Source organism: Helicoverpa zea, chromosome 28 (assembly GCF_022581195.2).
Source record: "Helicoverpa zea isolate HzStark_Cry1AcR chromosome 28, ilHelZeax1.1, whole genome shotgun sequence".
In the NCBI taxonomy this organism is placed as follows: Eukaryota; Metazoa; Arthropoda; class Insecta; order Lepidoptera; family Noctuidae; genus Helicoverpa; species Helicoverpa zea.
This window is the reverse complement of record NC_061479.1, coordinates 933884-948333: the sequence shown is the minus strand read 5'-3', so window position 1 is coordinate 948333 and position 14450 is coordinate 933884. Positions and strand designations below refer to the sequence as shown.

At 35.0% G+C, this 14450-nt stretch overlaps 1 protein-coding gene across 1 annotated transcript in view; it reads right to left on the bottom strand.

The window, feature by feature from the left end:
• Window positions 1-11401, bottom strand: part of LOC124643760 (extracellular serine/threonine protein kinase four-jointed) — a 30026-nt gene extending 18625 nt beyond the window's left edge. The window contains exon 1 of the mRNA XM_047182833.1: window positions 11218-11401. The gene's annotated coding sequence lies outside the window, so the exon portion shown is untranslated. The remainder of the gene's footprint in view (window positions 1-11217) is intronic.
• Between the last annotated feature and the right edge of the window lie 3049 nt (window positions 11402-14450).

Sequence of the window (14450 nt, the reverse complement as noted above, 5' to 3'; positions counted from 1 at the left end):
CATACTAGCTTCCGCCAGCGGTTTTACCTGCTTCCTGAGAGACTTATGCCATCTTCGTCAACTAAAATTAGGGGTCCCCTAAAAGCATTTAGGGAACACTTAAGACGGTACAAAATAAAATTACCATAATATTCGTTATTAAATTACCTACCTATTAGTTTTGGTTGCATATACAAATAATAGTTACTTTACGAAGAGATGCATCTTATTAGTGAATATTTCTCATTTCTGTGGTTTTTGTTGTGACCCTATAATATGACATTATTCTGCTTAAAACTAAAAAAAAAATTACCATTCAAGAGTCAAGAATGTCTAAAAATTTATGTATTTTTTATTAGTTGGTATTTGTTTTAGACAAAGAGAAGTTGACTTCAAAAAACAGTACAATAAACGGCTTCCGCTGCGTTTTGCTCGGGGACGCGCCTTAATACGAATTTCGTTTTCACCAAAGTTTAAGTGTCCCTTATAACCTTTATTATTGGGAGAGCCCTTATTCTAAGTGACACTTAGTTAGGGAAACGTTAAGACATTGTTGGTGAAAACGGGCATAATTCCTTCATATGGATCAAAAGTAGCCTATAGCCTTTCTCGATAAAAGCTCTATATAATAAGCAGCTAATTCTTCCTCGTATTTATCTATGTACTGATGAAAACCGCATAAAGAGCCGTTCATTAATTTTTGAGTTGACCGCGAACAAACTGGCTCATGCAAAGTAGGTACATATATTATTAAAAAAATACCTACCTACATACTTTACTATTTTATGTAAAATCTCATATTGATAAAAACAATACTGAACTTCAAAATTGTGAAATCATGTCCTCCTTTCGCGTACGTGGTGACTAACGCTCACTCCTTCTTTGTATGAGAAGAGGTCGCAGCCTGCACGTGGGTCAGTAAAAAAGTAAAAGAATCAAGTCTATTGACAAAAGACACCCATCATTTGTCTAGCCTTTTCCCTATATTAAAGTCATCTTCCAGTCAAACTAGATATAGATAAAAACCAGCATCTACTTACCGTATCGACTGTCAAAGATCTACTAATTGACAGTCTTGACTAACAGTTTGACATATTATGACAATTTAATAACTATTAATAATCATGTAGGCATATCTCTACTAATATTATGAGCTTGTATGTAGTGTGCTATCTATGGAACTGCTAGATCGATCTTAAGTTTATGTCAATTATAGAAAAGCTTCGACATCTTAAAGTGCTACCTTCTTTCTCTATAAAATTGTACAGCAACGAGTCCTCGCGATTTTATCCGTGTACTGAAGAAACTACTTTCCACACCTGGATAAAATTTAGCCTATGATTACCCAGATGTATGAGCTATATAACTGCTAAATTCCATCAAAATCTGTCTAATAGTTTTTACGTAAATGAGTAACAAACTTTCATGAATCACTTAAAAAATTACTTCGAATAAACTATCACCTAGACTTTGCTTCACTCAAAAACATTTAGTTTTACAACCTAAAAATTCGTAATACCTAACTTTTTCTGCACTCTACTTAGTGTTTTAACAAAAACTTAAAACGTCTAGTTTCAAACCGGCATACCTATATGTCGCAGTTGTAAAAACGCCAGCCAAGTCACTAATGACTAAGGAATCTCTTTGTGAGCTGTAGTTCTGAGAAAACGATCGGACTAACAATTATGCGTTTTGCCCAACCCGGACTCCGAACCTTGGACCGCGCAAAATTCTCATTGTTACTTTTTAATTGATCGAAATTATTCGTTAGGTTTTTCTTTTGTGGTCGTTTTTTTTTTTTTGCAATGCAGTGTATGTTCTAGTTTTTCTCTAACCTAATATTACTTAAAAGAGTTTTACTTACTAGAAACTACTAAAAAGTCTTGGTGGCCTAGTGGGTAAAGAACCAACCTCTCAAGTATGAGGGCGCGGGTTCGATTCCAGGTCAGGCAAGTCCCAATGCAACTTTTCTAAGTTTGTATGTACTTTCTAAGTATATCTTAGACATAAATGATTCTGTTTCGGATGGCACGTCAAACTGTAGTCCCCAGCTGTCATTGAACATCCTTGGCAGTCGTTACGGGTAGTCAGAAGCCAGTAAGTCTGACACCAGTCTTACCAAGAGGTATTGGGTTGCCCGGGTAACTGGGTTGAGGAGATCAGATAGGCAGTCGCTCCTTGTGGCACACTGGTACTCAGCTGCATCCGGTTAGACTGGAAGCCGACCCCAAAATAGTTGGGAAAAGGCTAGCCAAATGGTCATGACGATTGCACGCAGCATGCGAAACTGCAATTTAAGAGGTATCAGTAAAACTCCTATATATCTCTTAACCTGGACATTTTATTTCAATTGTAAGTGCCCGGCATCGAACCTGGGGCTTTACGACGGACAGGTCATATGGCACACAGTAAAATAGATAGCTTACTTACTTATATACCTATCTATATAAATGTATGTCTGTATGTGCGTTTAGAAGAGAGTTAAGTAGCGGAATACCAACTATGACAAGTTTGAGGTTCGATTCCTGACCCAGTAAGGGTGATAAATTAAACGTTATTGATATCTTAGGTTGGTCTATGACACTCGCATATAGCGTGGACTTTAAGGGTCAATCCCCACTGAAAGAGCAGCGGCCGGCAGCGGCCGGCAGCGGCCGTAATGCAAGTGATTGAGCGCGAGCGCGGCGGGCCGCGCGGCGCCGCGCTGGGCCGCGCCGCGCCGCGCTCTTACATTGTCCGTGCTCTTACGGCTGCTGCCGGCCGCTGCTCTTTCAGTGGGAATTGACCCTAATTGGTAGAAGAATTTTCAAAATCGGTTCAGTAGATCGAGAGATTACCACATAGCTAAGTCAAATACATACAAACTACCTCTTCGTCTACTATAGGTACAAATTTAATAAAGAGAAAACAGTTTTTTGTTTGTGTGTACCCTAAAGGCTCCGAAACTAATGAACCGACTTGAAAAATTCTTTCACTGTTGGGGCGCTACACTCTTCCCGAGTAACATAGGCTATATTTTATTCCGGTACGAGCAGTAGTTCCCCCGGAACGCGGGTGAAACCACGGGTAAACGGCTAGTTACAAAAAAAACAAATTTTATTCAGCGTCTTTATATTAAAAGAGATTATTTACTTAATGTAACCGTCATAATTTCACATTTAATAAGATTTTAGACAGAATATTATAATATAACTAGTTTCTAAATAAGTGTTATTATCTACCAATAAACATTTTGTATACAGGCTGTTCTTTTATCAACGAGACCTAAAAGCATTTAATTATATTAAAAAAAAAACAGAAAACTTCTCATCTGCCTAGCTTTTTTTTATAAATAAATAATAATGTCGGGACACCTTTTCACACACGGTTGGTTAACCCCATGGTAAGTTATTAATTAACTTGTGTTATGGGTGCCAACACAACTGATAAACTACATATAGCTACATAACTATGTTATCTATGTTATCATAGTAAGCAGAAAGTCTAACAACCAGTTTTACCAAGGGGTATCGGGTTGCCCGGGTAACTGGGCTGAGGAGTACAGATAGGCAGTCGCTCCTTGTAAAGCACTGGTACTCAGCTGAATCCGGTTAGACTGGAAGCCGACCCCAACATAGTTGGGAAAAGGCTCGGGAAATAGAAAACATCTTGTATGAACACATATAAATGTCTATTTAACAAAATAAGGCCGTTACCATACTTACCATACTGTGCGACAATTTATTGCGACAAACTGGTTGCAATTACGACTATTAATATTTATAGTGTTATTTGAATAATTCTTTATTTCTTATTAATATATTATGTAGTTTGTTATTTCTTTTATTGGTAATGGTAGAATGTAATGTGATAATCTATGAGAAAATAAATATATTTCAATATTATAATAGGTACCTAAGTAGTAGGTAAATAAAGTACGCATCTGAGTAACTGACTGATCGAAAAGTGTTTCTTCTTAAGGAAGGATAAGAAATACCAACGTCTTCTAGTTTTAAAATATTGTCATGTTTAAGTACCTAATTTGTGGCACTTCATCATCTCCCGAGCCTTTTCCCAACTATGTTGGGGTCGGCGTCCAGTCTAACAGGATGCAGCTGATTACCAGTGTTATACAAGGAGCGACTGCCTATCTGACCTCCTCAACCCAGTTACCCGGGAAGCCCAATACCCCTTGGTTAGACTGGTGACTTACTGGCTTCTGACTACACGTAACGACTGTCAAGAATGTTCAATGACAGCCGGGACCTACAGTTTATCGTGCTATCCGAAACACAGTCATTGGTGGTCAAAAATATAGCCATACAATTATACATATCTGTCTGTATTTTCGGTAAAAAAAATCGTCGAGTGAGAAAAAATCCTTATTTTATATGTCTAATTTATTTCAATATGTTAATATATACATAAAAAAATGTGTTACCTCTTGTATTTAATCGTATTATATAAACCATGAGTTTTTTTTTCATATTTACTTTTCTATATAAAATTACTTGTTTTCTAAAAATGGTGTTATTTATCACATACGAAAGTAATTTTCAATAATTTTTATGGATTTTTTATGAAAATTCTTCACGGTATTTGAACATATTTTAATTTATTTATACCTACTTAGCAAAAAAGTGTATATTTTTTATTTTTAAGTAGGTGCTTTAAATTAGTATTAGATTGAAGAATTTATACTAATATTATAAAGCTAAAAAATTTGCTTAAACGCGGTAACTAGACAGACATGTTTTACTGGGGAGTTTGTTGCGCCACTTCTTCTTCCCAGCAATGACACAGGAAGTGGTGAAGGGTGGGCGTTTTGGGGACTGTCTTTTGTAAATTTTTGACGTTCGAAAAGTGCTGTTTTGCAGCCTAATTTGAATAAATGACTTTTGATTTTGAATTCCAGTAACTACTGGACTGTTTTGAAAAAATCCTTCAATGTTAGATAGCTGATTTACAGAGGAAGGCTATATTTTACTTTTTCCACGGGATACAGAAATCGGCGGGTGGCATTTTTATGTCATACTATTTCCCACATCCGGATAAATACAAACTCAATGTTATTCAGGGATAATGCCTTTGCACATTGATATGTAATATTTGTGCAATAAATAAGAAATAAATAATGTAGCATAGTAATAAAAAGATTCAGATAGACATATTTTTTGTAAAGTCTAGCAGTTTAGAATTATTTTTTTTCCGAAAAAAACATAAAATGGTTTTTATGCGAAAAAGCATTAGTATTAAAATGTAGGTAATCTAAGTTAATTCATATTGATTTATTATTTAAAACGCGAAGGAAATGATATAAATGGACTTTGTGGACTCGTCAAATTTATTGCTAGTGATGTGATTAAAGACGAATATAGAAACCGAGGACGAAAGCCAGACATAAGCCGAAAAAAGTAATTGTACTTTTTTTAAAAAAAGAATTAATGTTATATTAGAATCGAGACAATGAAATACATATTAGAGGGAAACAATTGTGGTTTACTAGCGTTATTTTTAAATTACGTTATTTACAATAGCTAGTAGTAAATTACGTTATTTCAGAAAAAAAATATTTTTTACAAAAATAATAAATTCTCAAAATAAAAAAGTTTCTTTTAGAGTTAAGATCTGCTTAAAACATGAAATTATCGAGATTTTCGCCATATAGAAACATCAACGCGAATACCACAAAATAAATATTCAAATCTCAAGTAAGGCCGAAAATTATCGATATTTATATTTCCCATCACTACACTACTGATCCGAGGTCAAGAAACCAGTTTCAAAAGACGTGGATTTTTAATATTAAAATGCGATAATTCGTATGACTATTTCACTTAATACAAATATTGATAAAACACGTATTTATTCGCTCAAAAACTATTAACACACACTGCAAACTAGTCGGCCGATAGTTTGTTTGGGCTCATAAATCAGTATGAAGATGAGTGGTAGTACGCACATTACAAAGATCAGGTATTTAGCCGGTATCAGACCGACTGAAAACTTTGATTGGAATCAAGATTATCTTTAAAAAAAAATTGTCAACCGTTGGGTCAACTATCGGCCGACTGTTTAGTGACTGTGCCTGAATACTAAGAATATTGATATACCTAGTGGGTTTTTTGGACACCATCATATATTTTTAGTTAAAATTATTGATTTCATGACACGTCAAATAGAAATTTCACTTCATTTAAACATTTTTGAGATGAATCATCAACATCCATTTTACTGTCCCACTGATAGGCTGCGGTTTTGCTGATTTAATACTTTGTAATCCAGGTTTCCTCAAGATGGTTTTCTTCACCTTTACTCAGTCATTGATGTCAAAGATATAACATGACAAATATCCTCATCTCCCAAGCCTTTTCCCAACTATGTTGGGGTCGGCTTCCAGTCTAACCGGATGTAGCTGAGTACCAGTGTGTTACAACGAGCGACTGTCCTATCTGACCTCCTCAACCCAGTTACCTGGGCAACTCAATAACCTTTAGTAGGACTAATTGCCAAACTTTCTAGCTTCTGACTACCCGTAACGACTGCCAAAGATGTTTAAATGACAGCCGGGACCCATCAATTTATCGCACTGCCTTCCTAAACGCGGAAGAACTCGTCATGAAAAGGCGGTCACCAAAGGTCGACCATACCAAGTGTTGGCTAACCTTACGATCGATCAACCCACGGCTTTGACTTAGCTTAATACAAAATTCCATTCAGTATCTAATCAAAGACTGGAAAAAAGTACCAAAAAATGCATCTCTTTGTCCCCTAAATCTCCTGACCCGACCGTAACAATGTCATGAAGTCAAAAAAATATCGATTTGAAGTCACCGTCACACGATTTTGGTTTACGTGACCTCAAATTTGAAGTCTAAAGGTCAAAAGTCACGATTTTACATTGTTGGACCTCTGGTTGACCGATTCTTCATAATTGATTTAGTTTTGGAAAGTGTTGCTTGAACGAAAAAATTTCTACCATTTTGGGCAAGCTTAAATAATAAAAATGGGCAGTTCATTTCAAATACTTTAAATATGATTCTTAAGTACTAAAACTAATATTAGAAATGCGAAAGTAACTATGTCTGTCTGTTTGTCTTGGCAAAACTGCTGAACTGTAGGACTCTCTCTTTCGTCTTGCCGTAGAGTTTAACCTATCTTTACATAGATAAACATACAGAATACAGACACATTTAGACTCTTCGATATAAGTATTTAATTATTCTGTTGCCAATTCGCTACTTCTCTTAACTTCTTCAAGTAGAGCACATTTCTTCTCTTTGTGAGAAGGGGCCAAAGCCCGAATGAAAAAAAAGTATTTCAACTCTGTATTCAGAAATCAGAACATTTACATAAGTGTCAAGACATTAATTGGTAATCATACTCAGCCTCCATAAAAGTTTATTTTTTTAAATCTTAATTTAGTTCGTCACAGTTGTAAATATGTTGTTATTGAATACCTACATTATAATTATGTTTCGGTTCTGATTTTATCACCAAATGCCTTAATTCGATACATCGTTACTTTATGTAGGTGTTTTTACGCACGTTATTTTATAAAGCAAACATGTTTTTGTTACTAATTTTGAATTTGGACAGTTTTGGGTCAACCTTTTTATCTTCCCACTGCTGGGCTGTGGCCTCCTCTCACACAGAGAAGGAATAAGCGTTAGTCACCACGTGTGCGAGGGGTAAATTGGCGATTAACTAATTATTACCTAATATTGAAGAGGCCTTACCATTTTGTATGTTTGTCATGTAAACAGATAGTTTAAAGTTTATTTCAATAAATTATTTCATACTTAATAGGTACCTCCGCAATGTTTCAAGGTACTTACTTTTTTTTTAAGCACTAGCTTCCGTCAGCGGTTTCACCCTCGTCCCGAAGCCGGATGGTGACAAAAACTATCTTATGTCCTTCTCCCGGGTCTAAGCTACCTCCCCTCTAATTGTCATCTTAATCGGTCCAGCCGTTCACGGTCGATGGCGTGACCAAGGGATACAGAAATTCATTTTTATATATTTACTCATAGATTAGCTTAGACCTAATTTTACTAAAGGATTAGTATATATATAATTATTATTACAAAGCTTAACAACAACAGCACCCAATAGATCACGATTAGCTTAGCATATAAATATCCAGTTATTTCTCAATCGAAGCCGGGTGATAGTCATTAGTCAAAACTATTGTGTAAGCATTGTTCTGACTAACGCTATCGGAATCTAGGCTCACTGTTACCTAACAGTCTAGACTTTAGATGTAAGCTTTCAAAATATGCCTGAGTTATTGTCTAAAGTAGGCGATAAGTTATATCTAGGTATACTAATATATTATAGAGGATTTTTTTATATATTTGTTAATTTGTACCCTAATCCTCTCCTCCAATGACTTAGTTTCGGAGGGAACGTTTAACTGTAGGTCCCAGTTGTCATTTAACATTCTTATCAGTTTTTACGGGTAAATAGTCAGAGTCCTGGTTACTGAACCAACTGGGAACTGGGTTAAAAGTCTAGGCAGATGAATCATCTGCCTTGCTTTTTCCAACGATAGGTTCGGTTTCCATCGGATGAAGCTGAGTACCAGTGTGCTACAAGGAGCGACTGCCTATCTGACCTCCTCAACCCAGTTACCCGGGAAACCCGATACCCTCAGTAAGACTGATTGTCAAACTTTCTGGCTTCTGACCACGAAACTACCAAAGATGTTCAAATGACACATGAAGCGACTGCCTATCTGACCTCCTCAACCCAGTTAAAGCAACCCGATACTCCTTACACTGGATCATACCAGTTGTCAAAATATGACCTAAGTTAGCTCGAATCTATTTACAAATGATATTATAATATGAAGGTAAGAACATTACTTATATTTACAAAGGGAACTAATAATAACTATTCCTTATAAGATATGAATGTTTTGAAATCAAATGGCGGACCCCCCATGCTTAACTTGATCTAGTATATTTATAGCGAAACCCAAGGTTTTCTTGTGTACCCAAGGTTTAATTTTATGATGTAGCTGATTGCCACGGTTTCACCCGCGTCCTGTGAAAACTACTGCCCGTATAGGGATAAAATGTAGCCGATGTGATTTGGGGATAGTGTAGTTTTTTAAGAGTGAAAGAATTTTTTAAATCGGTTCAATAGTTTCGGAGCCTTCAGGGTGCAAAACAAACAACAAAATCTCTTAGTTTAGTGGAAGATGATTTAAATCTTTTCAGGCATTCAGAAATTATGATGGCATAAAGTAAGTTAGTATTCGTATACATACCTACATGACTGAAAATATGATACTACTTTTTTGTAAGTACGCACGTCACAATTAAGGGAACTTTAAGATCATCTGCCAAGTGTTTTCCCAACTATGTTGGGATCGGCTTCCAGTCTAACAGTATGCAGCTGAGTACTAGTGTGCCACAAGGAGCGACTGCCTCACTGATCACCTCAACCCAATAACCAGGGTAACCCAATACCTAAATTTTTTAACATATTTAGGGAACTTGAACACAGTTTGAAAACACAAAAATTGCTTAAGTACGATCAGCATCTAAAATGGCTGAACAAATCAATATTTTCAAAAGTGCCCAACCTAACTAAAACCTGATAACTTTTTCTCATATTCTTGTTAACTTTTAGTAACTTTTTACCAAAACATTCGCTTCCGGCTTTCGCAAGACTATTCAAATGCAAATTATAATATTATACACACATCTTACTGTGCTTTTATAATTTTTTTATGTTCACCAAATAAATGGGTCGTAAATTATTATAATTTATAGTTAACATTGGTTAAAAAGTGGTTTAGGAAAGTTATGGACCGAAGGACCAATTTTTCTGGTCCTTTTCCGTACGTAAAGGGTAAAACGGGACCCTATTACTAAGAATTCGATGTCTGTCAGTCACTAGGCTGTATCTCATAAACCGTAATAGTTAGACAGATTAAATTTTCACAGATGATGTATTTCTGTTGCCGCTATAACAACAAATGCTGAAAACTATAGCAAAATAAATATTTTAGGGGGCTCCCCCATACAACAAACGACTAATGTTAACTATTGGCCGTTTTAGTGGTTTTTTAATAATATTTTGGTCCTGTTAATTTACCAGTAAATTCAATGGTGTTTAATTATGATAATTATGGAATTCTGACTTGATGATATCCCGTGGTTTTGCCCGTTTCTCAAAGCTTGTAATAGTTAACGGTATCGCGACACTGTGTAAGGCAAACATTGTCATTGGTTTAGAACTAACAACTGTGTCCCCCAGTTTCACCCGCGTTCCGTGGGAACTACTGCCCGTACCAGGATAAAATATAGCCTATGTTACTCAGGAAGAGTGTAGCGCCCCAACAGTGAAAGAATTTTTCCAATTCATCATCATCATCATCATCATCAGCCTATCGCAGTCCACTGCTGGACATAGGCCTCTCCTTTTTCCAATTGGTTCGCTAGTTTCGGAGCCTTTAGGGCTTAAAAAATATATACTAGGTAAGTAATAAACTATTGATATTTACAAGGCTTATGATAACTTTATTCAAATACCCAAAATGGTTATGTGGAATGTATGTTTAAAACGGTGATTGAAGATAATTTAATCACCACGGTTGTCGAAATAAATTGGTGATTAATAACTGTAATTTATACCAATACAATAAAGAGGTAACATTCTTTTGTTTTTACCCTAATGGCTCCGAAACAACTGAACGGATTTGTAAAATTCTTTCACTGTTGGGGCGCTACACTCTTCCCGAGTAACATAGGCTATATTTTATCCCGGTACGGACAGTAGTTCCCACGGGACGCGGGTGAAACCGCGGGATATCGGCTAGTATGATAAGTTGGAACAAGAAAAGCTGTTATAGTCTGAGTTCAAAAGTTTATGTTGTAAGTTGTCACATATTTTTTTTGTTTTGATATTTAAACAAATATGTTTTTGTTTGTAAATGATTGTAATATACGGTGAAGAGTGAATAGATATCATAGATAGCTATTGATATTATTCAATAGTTTATAACTTTTTATAATGAAAATTCGATTTTATTGTAAGAACTTAAATTAGTTTTTGTTATGAGAACATTTTTTACGTTTATTTTGTTTATGTTTTAATAGTGTATGTTAAGTTTCATAAACTGTTATATCTTGACAATAGAATAAAAAGCTTAGCTCTGAAACTTTGTAAACGTAAGTAAATATCATAACTTAAGACTTAAACAATATAGGTAACTAAGTATAAAATACTATGAAAAATGAAACCAACCTTTCAGAAAATAAATTCCAAAAAATCTCCAAAGAACTCAAAATCTATATTAATGTCACTATTCACACACACACGTAAGTTTTCAAAAAACACATAAAAAACGTTCAAAAATATCGTATTTTTCTCTTTCAAAAACAAAAAATTGGAAATTCAAAAAATGGAACGCGTTTGCACTCCTGCGCAGCTCGTTTCAAACTAAGAATGCCCGTACTTTACACCGGGGATAAAGACGTATATCTTACTCTTTCTAACCTTCGCTTAACAACAAGAGGGAAAGAGATAGCAACAATGGCATGCATTATGGTAGACTAAGTGGAAGTTTTTTTTTTAATTTCTTATAGATCTTTATAGCGAATGTGAGTTATGCCTCCGTAGTGAATCCATTGACTATAGACTGTAAAACCAAAGATTATTATTGTTTTTTTTTTTTATATAATGCATGTTTGTTTTCTATGGGCGGTTAAAATGATAGGTTAAGCCGAAGATTGGTTTAAGTTTAACTGATTAATTAAAGACTGGTAGTTATAGCAATTTCTTATGTCAGTATTAATTAGTTTTGATGTTTATTGCGTAATATTTTTGTAGTTTTAGTTAAACTTAGTTTATGGTATAGGTAAATACATATGTTTTTCTGCGGTTTTAGCCGGTTATGTTTCCGGAAACGAAGTACCCGTTCTTCTTTATGTGTCAATCGAATTTTATTGCTTTTTGTTTTGTTTGAACATAGCACACTATACTTATTTGTAAGATCTACATTTTATTTTACCTATGTTTTACAAATAATAAATACTTTGACTTTGACTTTCAGCAATGGTTATACATATAAGAGAGAGTGCATAGAAGACATTTATTTTTGTAAATGTTTGTAATACCTATTAATTACCTGAGAAATAATTATCATTATGTTACTTTCCATTTACTTTAGCCTACGGCTTCGCCTGTGTCTTGAGGGACCTATTTCCCGAACCCGGATAAAAACTAGCCTGTTTATTATTTTGATCATTAGGTAAGCTGCACTTATTGATGACAAGATTCATAAAAATGTCTTCAATAGTTTTTAAACAAAAGAGCATCAAATAATCTTTTGGAAACCAGTGAAAAAGCTAGGTCATAGTATAGTTACTGTTACAGCTTTTTTTATCGTCCCACTGCTGGGCTGCTGCTTCCTGTCACACGGAGAAGGCTTGAGCATTAATCAACACGCTTGCTCAATGCGGGTTGGTGATTTCAGACTATATAGTCCAGGTTTCCTCAAGATGTTTTCCTTCACCTTTTATCAGCCATTGGTGTCCAAGATATACTAAGAAATAGTATAGTAGTCCGGACTAACTAGATACGGGGAACTAACTCTATGAACCGGTCGATCGTTTGGTTAAAACCACATCAATAACAGTGCATCTTGTTTGGATAAATAATAACGTCTCGTTTGTAAGTGTTTTTACAATGGTAGATATAAAAATGTGCTGTGTCGGTATAGGTGGATAGAAAAGTGTTTTATGAGTAAAATATAATGAATTATTTTTGATATTAGATGTTCTTGGGTTTTATGTAAACGAATAAGTATTAAAAAATAAGCATTTTTTTATTAAAAAGGCTCCGAAACTACAGAACATATTTGAAAAATTATTTCGCTTTTGGAAACACATAAACTTTTTGAAAACACTATAAAAAAGTTAACATAAACTAAGTATATTTTTTCCGGGGGCGGTGAAAAGTTCTCTCGGAACGCGGAAACGGCTAGTAAGCTATATAACTGACAAGTTTCATCTAAATCTATAAAGTACCTACTTTTTTCGTGAAAGAAACTAACATCCACCCACACATATGTACAACCAGTACAAACTTTCACATTTATATACTAAATAATGATTTTTCAATAATAATTGTAACATGTCAAGACCAACATTCTACACCACACCAAAATTCCCCGAAATTTACTCTTAATAAAGAATTAACAATACATTATTATGAGAAAGTGTCATTAAGGTCCCCGAATTCTCATTATTCCCCAATCTTGGGGAGCCCGGGACTGTCGGTGTCAAATTAACATAGCATCCGTGATGAATCTTACACCTGGGAGCGTTAGGGTACAGACATACTGAGGCAAGAAGGACCAGGATTTTGGAGTTTCTGGTCCTTTTGTACGAAATGCAGGAAAAAGTTTGGGAGGTTTTAAAAAAGAGGTTTGTGTTTATGGTAAATTGAGAGCGAATGGACTTTTTTGTCATCAGTCGATTCAGCGATTTATCGTAAAAAACATATAAAAAAATAGAGTCAGTGAAGTGATCTATGTAAAGTATGTAAGGATTATTGAATTGAATTGTCCTCAACGATATTTTCAATATCGTAAAGTTTCTTGTAATGTAATTGATACAAGCAAAAAAACTTGAATTGGTAACTCTTTGCATACTACATCATAAGGACCAAGTATAGTTACCGGCACGGATATTGAGCTCTCGGCGGAAGAGTGGGGATCGCTTTGCGCACTGTACACATAAGGCAATAAACCAATAAATCGCTTCTGCGCAGGTGAAGGTCAGGGCTCAATATCTGTGCCGATAACTATAAGAGCTGCAATTTTTTAAGAAGTGACTAATACCCGATTGCTATAAAACAAAACCCGTTTTTTTTACGATTGGTACTTTTTTGCCTTTTAAGCCTCTTAGAATAAACGTCAAAAAGCTAGCGTTCTTAAGCAAAACCAACCGTTTCTTTTTCACACCAACCAATAAGTAAATATTTCGCAAAATTTTAGCCAACACACACCACTATGGAAACGCCTTAGCTCATCAATCATTATCCAAAAACTCCGATTCATTGATATAATTAGATTTGGCGAAAAAAAAATAAAAAAAAAAACGTCAAAACCAAGATGGCCGACCATTGTACTGTTTGAGGTATATTAATGATATTTTTGACGGATTTTAAATAAAAATTCTGGTCTTAATACTTGATTAATTACTGCCAGTACAATATTAGGTGTCTTTACGGTAATTATGAAGAATGGGAGAGCAGTCTGGATTCATATTAATTAGTTTTTACTTTTAGATTAAATTTTGGGAAAAAGGACTAACACGCGTCGTGCGAACGAATTGGCTAAATGATGAATGTGCGTGTCAGAAATTTTGGCAGTTTCTCTCGTATCTTGAACACCAAGGTAGCTGAGGAATTTAAGTATTTTGCATAAGTACTGCTTTATTACTAAAATATCTATAATTTGACAAATAAATCAC